The sequence below is a fragment of the Mesocricetus auratus genome, unplaced genomic scaffold, assembly GCF_017639785.1.
Source record: "Mesocricetus auratus isolate SY011 unplaced genomic scaffold, BCM_Maur_2.0 Super-Scaffold_100011, whole genome shotgun sequence".
Classification (NCBI taxonomy): Eukaryota; Metazoa; Chordata; class Mammalia; order Rodentia; family Cricetidae; genus Mesocricetus; species Mesocricetus auratus.
In genome coordinates, this window is record NW_024429195.1 from 1,975,576 (window position 1) to 1,984,799 (window position 9,224).

Consider the following 9,224-nt stretch of genomic DNA (forward strand, 5'->3'; position numbering starts at 1 on the left):
TGGTTTCCTCTCTTTGTGTCCCTCGCTCTCTGTGAACCTAGACCCTTCTGTGCTGGGCCCTAAGTCACAGGAGGCACTCAGTAAATGCTTCACCTTTTGGCTAAGCACTGTCTCTTCTACCAGAAGAGATGACTTTAGGAGAATTGTCTTGGGGTGAGGAAAGAGTTGGAGTTCAGTGCTGGACATGCAGGTTTATGGTAATAAGTTCAGTGACTAGCAGATGGGATCCCCAAACCGGGAGTTCAGTGGAGAAGTCCAGCTAGACATACACAGGTCATCACCAGCATCAGGATGGCAGTTAGAGGCACAAGGTGACAGGGGAGCACTAAGAAAGATGGACAAAGGGAAACGGGAAGAGGGCCTACACTGAGACCTCAGATACTCCAGCATTTAGATGTTCTAGAGATGAGGCCTAGTATGGTGGCAATGCCCATAATCCCAATATACAGGAAGCCAAAGGAGGAAGAGGATCCCCATGAGTTCAAGGCCGGCCTGGACTGCAAAACAGGAGCCTGTCTAAACACCCCTCCCCCGGCCCCTCCCCTCCCCCAAACGCACAGATCACACAGAGATAAAGAACTAGCAAAACAATTGAGTAGTTTGGAGCAAGTTAGGAGACAGGGATATCAAATGAGATATCCTGGAAGCAGATGTTGGACTCTGGCTCATAGACCAAATAAGACAACATATAAGAACTAAATACTGGAGTTAGCAGTAGAGTGGGGGACAGAGGTTTTGACTGAGGCTTATGGGAAAGGTAGGGCAAGACCCTCTTGCTCACAGCCGTGGGAGCAGGGGAGGGTAACTGCAAGTCGTTACAGGAAACTCTTCCAGGGCTTTTGCTATAGTGGAAAAGAGAAAAAACAGAAGAGTAGAAGCATGACAGAGTCTAGTGGAAAGGACCTGGCAGAAAGAGAAATCCATGATGCCAAGCGAAAGAGAATTGCTAGAGAAGCGCTCTGGAATATATGAAAAGTAAAAGGCCTAGGCCGCATTTTCAGAAGAGTTGGCTTTGTTAAATTTATTCACAGTAACAAGAAAGCTGAGTTTGGATGTACTCTGTTGGTGGGTGGTGGTTGTGTTGGTGGCAGCTTATTGAATTCTTTTCTTATTGTTGTTTCCATTTTCTCGGTGAAAAGGGCAACAGCTTCCAGCGTACCCTGGAGTTGGAGGTTTAAAGAGAGAAGGAAAGAGGTAGATAATGTAGGAGAGTAGAAATGGTGCGTGAATCACAAGCTCTAACAGTAACCTTGAGGGTTGTGATTATTGATTTGTATAATGCCCTGTGGTTCACAAAGTATTAGGTTATCTGAAATAAGCCAGGTTGGAGGAAGGGGAGGCAAAAAAAAATCATTCGTTCCGATTTAGAGATGGCGACATTGGCACTCTTAAGAGACGCCACGATTTGGCAAATTCACATAATTGATGCAGCCTGGCTCCAGATCTTCCGACACATGGTTTACTTATTTCACTCCGTGCTGCCCAGGGGGCTGTCAATGGCATGAGAACACAAAATGACTGAAGATTAGACAGCAATGACCTCAGGATGCTTCAGACTGGCCCAAACTACTGGAAGGAGCTAGGATTTTCAGGAGAAGAACAATAGGAAAGGCACATCAGACAGCAAGAGTTAAAAAGAAAATGTGTGAGGAATAGTATTAGTCAGGGTTTTCTGGAGGAGCAGAACTTATGGAATGAATCTTTCTCTAAATATATATAGAAAGGGGATTTGTTAGAATGGCTTATAGGATGTGGTCCAGCCATTCCAACAATGGCTGGCTATGAATTGGAAGATCCAAAATCCCAGTAGTTGCTTGTTCATGAGGCTGAATGTCTCAACTGGTCTTCGGTATGCTCTGGAATCCCAAAGAAGTAGGCTCTAAGCCTATGAAGGAACAGACTTGCTAGCAAGGGGAGGGCAAAGCAGGCCAGGAATGAAAGCTTCCTTCTTCCAAGTCCTCATGTAGGCTTCCAGCAGAAAGGTGTGGCCAGATTAGATCTGGATTAAAGGTGTGTCCTCTCACCTCCAAGTTCTGGATCAGTAGATCTTCCCATTTCAAGTTAAACAGAAATCTCTCACGGGTTTGCCCTCTCTTTTCGGGTTTTAGTTAATTCCAGATGTAGTCAAGTTGACAAACAAGAATAGTCATCATGGGATGTTTGCAGTAATAGACTGACTAGGTTGATATAGGGCAGAGATAGAGATAGATAGATAGATAGATAGATAGATAGATAGATAGATAGATAGAGACAGAGGGGGTGCACAAGGCCCTGGGGGTGAGTGGGGTAGTAGGTGAGACTGAATATTCAGATTTATAATTTATGTTGGATACAAAAGCCCTGACAAGCACAGCCCAAATCTCCCCATGGCAACAGATATGTATATGTAGGGAGGGAGGGAGACAGACAGAGGCCTCAAGAGCAACTCGATGTGTCCATGGAAGGATCACAGCAGTGATCTGAAGTAGAAAAAAGAAAAATCGTAGTTCTGTGCTAGTTAAGAAGCAAGGCATGGGTGTTAGGTCAAAGCTTGCAAAAAAAACAAAAACCAAAAAGCAAAGGACTATGACCCAATGGAAGAGACAGAAGGTATTTTCTAGAGATAAGCTCTCCATATTCATTGACTTGGTACACGTTGATTTTCATTACCATTTCTATTGCTTGTGTGGTGTAGGCGTCTGTCACTGCGAAGTCAAAGGACGGCGGCTTACAAGAGTCCCGTGATCTGGGTCCTGGTCTGTAGGGGAAAACTTAGTACTCCGCCATTAGCCATGTGGTGTATTAGAGGCGCATACAGATGAGGTAATAAAAGGGCAGTTTACCGCACTGCTAACCACACCCACTAAAGCCGTATATAGGCGGTGAACTTCGTCACTAGCCAGACCCACTTTGGGCGTGGCTAGGGGCGTGTACGGAGGAAGGAATAAAAGACTGAGCAGCAGAGCCTCTTGCTCTTTTCAGCTTCCAGTTTCGGTGGTGGCAGAAAACATCACTGGTCACTGTCTCAGTTTGGCCGCTGGCACCTTTGCGTTGCTGTCATCTTTCCAGCCCCCGACTTCACAGACGTTTATTGAGAATCAGGACGTTATCCTGGCCCTGCGGAAGTGCGGCCAAATGGCGATACTACCCTCGTGGAACTTGTACTCTAGCGAGAGACAGAGACACCGCCAGGAAACTGGCTGCGGTTGATGCTGCAAAGAAACATAGTTTCAGGTCGGCGAGTAGAGAGTGACAGCCGAGGCCCAGAGAGCCTTCTCTGAGACGGTGGGAGCATTTGAGTAGAGTCAAGGAGGAAGTGGGCAGGCTGCACAACTGTCAGGGAAGCACATTCCGGGCAGAGAAAGAATCCAAGAGCAGAGCTGGGCCTGGCATATCTCCATGAACGCACGAATAGCTGGAGAGCAAGTGGAGGTGGGCGGGTGGGAGACGGGGACCAGACCACAAAAGCCCAGGCAGGGCACACTGACTTCTGATGTCAGTCGGAGTGTGTGTGTGTGTGTGTGTGTGTGTGTGGCGGGGTGGCCAAGCAGAGCCTGAAACCAGGCGGAGATGTGTTCCTGCTGCTTTAGAAGGACCGCATGCCTGGAGAGTGGGACCAGGGGCGAAGAAGAACTTGAGGAACAGTCATGGATGCCGGACAGGATGCTCAGGAGCGGGGAGCAATGTGGGAGGGGGTAGTGGATGACGCTGGAGGAAAGAAACTTACCAGAGAGCGACTGGGACTCTGAAGACTCCTGGATGAGGGGAAAGGAGAGGACCGTTTCAGGAAAGTAAGATCAGCTCCAACTCAGGGTCCTTCCGAATTGCGGAAGCAGGAGGAGGAAGAACCCCCTGGCCTTCATCTAGAATGTTTTTGTTTCCCTCCTGCAGATCCGTGTGGAATGGCTGCCAGGAAATGAGTTGTGGATATTGAAAGCAAGTCCTCTTGGGGGGGGGGGGAACCTGATTTGGTGTGTCTAGTTCATAACAGCAAGTAGGATATCCACAGACCCGGGTACAGGTCTAGAAAGGAGGGTCTCTTGCCCCACACAGAATGTGGTTTTTAAGGAGGACACCTAGTCCATTTCCCCATGGGGGGCTACTCTCTCAGCCTAGATACACGGAGGAGCGCCTAGGCCCTGTCCCAAATGATATGACAGACTTTGATGATTCCCCATGGAAGGCCTCACCCTCACCATGGAGTGGATGGGGGGAGGGTGAGGTGGGGTGGGGGACATGGGAGGATGGGAAGGTGAGGGAACTGGGTTTAATATGCAAAATGAGATTGTTTCAAGTTTTAAAAAATATTTTAAAAAAATAGAATGACACCTCCCAGCATCCTGCTGCTCAGCCCCAACTCCACGCTTTCCTGGATGCTGGAGATGGGGGTGTGAGGGTGCCTGTACTTGTTTCTTCTCTCTCATCTTCATCCCTCTAGGTAGGTTGTCCTTCTGGCTATCCAGTCTGCACAGTGGCATTGAGCTAAGAGTCTCCAAGTCCTGCTTGGGTCATGGTAGGTCTCTTCTAAAGATCCCCAGGGTTTCTCTTGCTTAGCAGAATGAGAAGGAACTCTCATGTCAGACATAGCCAAGATGGCCTAGCTTATCTTTAAATACAAAAAAAAACCCATCTTTTTCTTCTCATACTTTTGACTATACTGTCCCTCCAGACCCTGTCACCAATCTGTCCCTGCCCTTTGAAAACCTACCCAATTTTCAAGACCCCTCTTTCTCTCTCTCTCTCTCTCTCTCTCTCCCTTCCCTTCCCTTCCTTCCCTCCTTCCCTCCCTTCCTTCTTCTTTTCTTTCTTTCTTTGTTTTTGTTTTGTTTTTCCAAGACAGGGTTTCCCTGTGTAGCCTTGGCTGTCCCAGAACTGGCTCTATAGACCAGGCTGACCTTGAACTCCACCTGCCTGCCCCTGCCTCCAGAGTGCTTGGATTAAGGCGTGTGCCACCACCGCTGCCAGGCATAAGATCCATTTCTATTACCACATTTCCCTGATGGTTTCCAACAGAAGTCATCCTCCTTAAAAGCCCACTACAACGCACACATTCCAGTGGTGCTTGCTAGATAGACTCTGTGTTGGGACTGTAGGTGTGCTTGCCCGATTCTTTCCTTCCTCCTCACAATAGGCTAAGCTGAACAAGAGCAAAATTCTCTCCTCTCCTTTTTTTTTGATATCTTCTGAGGTCCTCGGAACAAGGCCTTGAACATGCCAGGCAGCTAACAAACACTGAATTGGATTGCTTTCTGAGAAAAAAGACAAAGGAATTCTGAGAGAAATCTGACTGTGGGAAGAGAGGCTCTAAGCAAGCATTCACAAATGTTGGAATGTCCTGGAAGGGGGGGTGGATAAACAGAAGGACAGCCAGTGAGATGTAGGCATGGTGGGCAGAAAAATCACTGGCACAGAAGAATGGCCCAGGCATCCTCCTACATGTGGCCCTGCTCCCTGGACCAGGGTGTTCCAGCCTATAGAAGTTACAGGTGCCGCACTCTTATTCAAATCTATTCGTACTCTTGCTCTAAGCTCTTCTAGGTGTCTCGGGGAACCCTCTCAGCAGTCAGTTTCACACAGGAGCCACGTGATCACAGATCAACTGGCCTACTATATTCTCCAGACCTCTGGCCACCAGGCAAGCTCTGGGTCCCCCTATCCCCCGCCCCTTAGTGGATTTTGGACCATTCATCGCTGAGAAATTGGCCCCAATCTGTGAACAGCACCTAACTGTCAAAATAAGTTGGCACACATCCTCAATCCCCAGCCATTTCAGCTGTGATAAGTGGAAGGGCCTCTCCAAAGCCTGATACCAGATGCCCCCTTCTAGATACGGTGCAGAAGCAACTGCACAGGTTTTCAACACCACAGCCCTGGGGATGAATCCTCACTCAGTGGGTTGTCATAGGACCCAGACCCTGAATTTTATTTTATTATGAAGCGGAGATTCATGTAGCTCAGGATGGCCCTCATAACGTACTGGTTAGTAATAAAGAGCCTTTCCAGGCGGTGGTGGCACACGCCTTTAATCCCAGCACTCCGGAGCCCAGAGGATCTCTGTGAGTTCGAGGCCAGCCTGGTCTGCTGCTCCAGTTCCAGGACAGCCTCCAAAGCTACACAGAGAAATAAATAAGTAAAATAAAGAGCCTTACCCTTCCCCAGGGTACTTCATGAGGATCCCCTATACCCTGTGAGGCTGGTGTTGTTAACGAGTCACCCCCATTTTATAAGAGAAGAGAAGTCCCTGCAAAGGAGGTAGGAAACTTGTTTAAGGTCTCACTGTCAATCAGCAAACCAGAATTTGTAATCAGGCTTCTCCTGTTCCGGTTCTGCCGTGTGTTCACTAGAAAATAAAGGTTCCCCCTGCCCCAATAAGTGTGGTAGGGATGTGGGACTGGGTGGCACAGACAGTCTAAATAAAATTCCACACAGTTCTGGCTGGTTATTGCTTGCTGTTACCTTAAAGAAATGAGGACTATACAAAGGCAGACATTAACTTTTTCTTTTTCCTACAAGATTTATAAGGTTTATAATGATTGAGTGAAACTTTAAAACTTATAAAAGTGCTCAAAGAAAATAAAAGGACAGAATAATCCAAGTACCCTAAAATTAGACTAGAAAAACCAAACTGAACTAATAGAAAAAAAATCTATTTATTCAATGCCCAAATTCAACAGCAATCACAGCGTTGCTACAATTTGCTTTATTCTGCTCCTTTCTCCTTCCTCCTCTTCCTCTTCCTCCTCTTCCTCATCATTACCTGGCTGAAAGCCTTGACATTTTAACATGTTAAATCCCAGACATAACGCCCTCTCCTCCCTCCCTACTTCTGGATGTCTTGGAAAAGCATCTTTGTGTCAAAGGAGGCAAGGCCACCTTAAGCCCAGAGCACAGCAGACGTGCCCAGGCACCCTGGCCAGGCTGTAAGGTGAGCTCTGGCACCAGATATGGCTTCTCGATCCACGCTGACTGGCAAACATATTTGTGCTCCTTCCAAGCCCTTTGACATAACTGCGTGTTGATTCAGCCCGGTTGCACTCTGTCAGCTGTTGTTGGACGCCACCCTCGCCTGCTTTGAAACTCTCAGAAAATCAAACAAGGAAGCAGCTTCCAGGCCCCAGGTAGGGCCGCTGGGCTCCTAACGCCCTCCCCGCAGTAAGACATAGAGTAGAATATCTATCCCTGTCCCTGCCAAGTCTGGGGCGCGGTGATGCACCCAGAAGGAGGCAGCCGGGTTTCTAGCACATGCCAGACATTACTGGCTGTTAGTTGGGTAACCATATGTATAATATCTGCTTCACTCTGGGCGGCGGGGGTGGGGGTGGGGGGTGTAGCAGGGGGATAGGGGTGGGGCGGGGTCCACTGGTCACACTAGGTGAGCAGAGCTCTGATTCTACTTCTACAGAAGGAAGGAGGGTAAGGAGACGGGGGCTCTTAGTGTTCGTCACATCTGTCTTTCCCTGCATGGCACCAAGCTGATTGATGTACCCACCATACCCTACAACCGAACCAAGAGCCGCGAACCTGGAATTAGACAGGCTTGTCTGTCGGGCTCATCCTGTCCCGCTTCATGGAAAGCCTTGGGTGGGCCTCCTTCGTCTTCTCCAGGCCAGCAGCCCTCCCTCCCTGCCTGCCCTGGCAACGCATTCTCGTGAGGCTCCAGAGTATTAGACTGGGATTCTCCTCATGCGCTCTGCTTATCCATTGTCCAATGTGAGCAGGGCGTAGGAGCCCTGGTTCTGGCTTACATCACCCTCAGTTCTATTTCGGGTTAGACCACAGCGCGCATCTGTGAACCTCAAGTCCTTGGGCAGAGCAGCAATGACCAAGCCCTGACGCATATTTTCACAAACACCTACTACTTTTCACTTTCAAGTCAAGAGACAGACGCTTGACTGCATCGTCACCGCCACATGAGAGCTTTGGACTTGATTCTGATCCGACACCCGTCATCAACTCTCCTAATTAAATTCCTCTCTCACAGGATCACAACCCTGTTTCATGTGGGTGACTAGGGACTGAGATAGCCACTCGTACAGCTAGATTTCTGCTCAGAAGGGGAACTGATATCATTTGACATCCCCGCACCACCACCCGCAAGCCCTAAATTGAAAACAAACTACAAATTGCATTAATTATAGAGCAGAGGCTATGTCTTTATGATGCTGGAACCAATGCTCCCCCAAATTAGTTGCTTAGTTTATTATATATATATATATTTTTTTTGTAAAAGATTATTTGTTTGGGGTTCCTGTGTCAGGACAAATGACAGAAATTTGTGTTAGTTTGAACTGTAAAAGAGACACGATGAGACCACATGAGGTGCTTAGGATGCAAAACTAAGGCGCGATGCTATCAAACTCTGCCCTCACACAGCTGCCAAAACTAGTGCTTCCTTATTTTTTCCACCTTTGCCTCAAACAGAGGGTGGCTTGGGGTCAGTTGGGGACAGAGTTATCCTCATATGACTCTGGAGTGTCTCATAGGCCAAGTCTTGGGGATTCTAACCCAGTACAGTTGGGTGGGGTTCTGGCGTTGTTTCTCATCATCTTCATCACTTAAAATGTACAGTTAGGTTTGGGAGCCATTGGCACAGAGTTTAGAATACCACAGTCGGAAGGTGATCGTTCTAGTTTAATTTCTAACATTGTGATTAAAAAAGAAAACTGACCAGAACAAACTTGGGGAAGGAAAGGGGTTCATTTGACTCATATGTGACAGTCCATCACAAGGCAAGAGTTCGAGGCAGGAACTCAAACAGACGTGAAGAAATGCTGCGTACTGGCTTGCTCAGCTATTTTTCTTATAGAACCCAGTTGACAAAAGATTAGCCAACACCGTGAATTCTCCCTGGAATTAGGTATTACCGGATCTAATTCTATATATAGGATTGTATTTACCTGTAAGTAAAAATAAAATCCCTGGATATTGGCTTACCAAATCAGAGTTTTTATTTTCTGAAGTCTGCATGTCCTTCACTGCAGATAATAGTCAAAGTCTCTGTGCTCTCTTGGACTTCCCTCTGCCTGTTTCTTGGTCCTCCTGTGATGCTGCTTCCAGGGTCCATCCCCTTCCCAGAGCCTCAGAAAGAAGCAGAAGTGTGGGATCAGCCAACTCTGATCTCGGCCGCTTTGTATCAAAACAGGGAAAGTCTTGCCACGGCTGATCTCTGCGAGTTCGAGACCAGCCTGGTCAACAAGAGTGAATTCCAGGACAGCCTCCAAAGCCACAGAGAAACCCTGTCTCGA

General features: G+C 47.8%; 2 long non-coding RNA genes across 2 annotated transcripts; one reads left to right on the forward strand and one right to left on the reverse strand.

The window, feature by feature from the left end:
• Positions 1–994: 994 nt before the first annotated feature.
• On the reverse strand, positions 995–3,205 carry LOC121143358. The gene is made up of 2 exons (XR_005880565.1): positions 2,650–3,205; positions 995–1,160 (listed from the first exon to the last, which is right to left on the reverse strand). It is a non-coding gene; the product is annotated as an uncharacterized LOC121143358 (long non-coding RNA).
• A 3,691-nt stretch (positions 3,206–6,896) lies between these two features.
• Positions 6,897–8,917, forward strand: LOC121143359. The gene is made up of 2 exons (XR_005880566.1): positions 6,897–7,097; positions 7,382–8,917. It is a non-coding gene; the product is annotated as an uncharacterized LOC121143359 (long non-coding RNA).
• Positions 8,918–9,224: the final 307 nt, after the last annotated feature.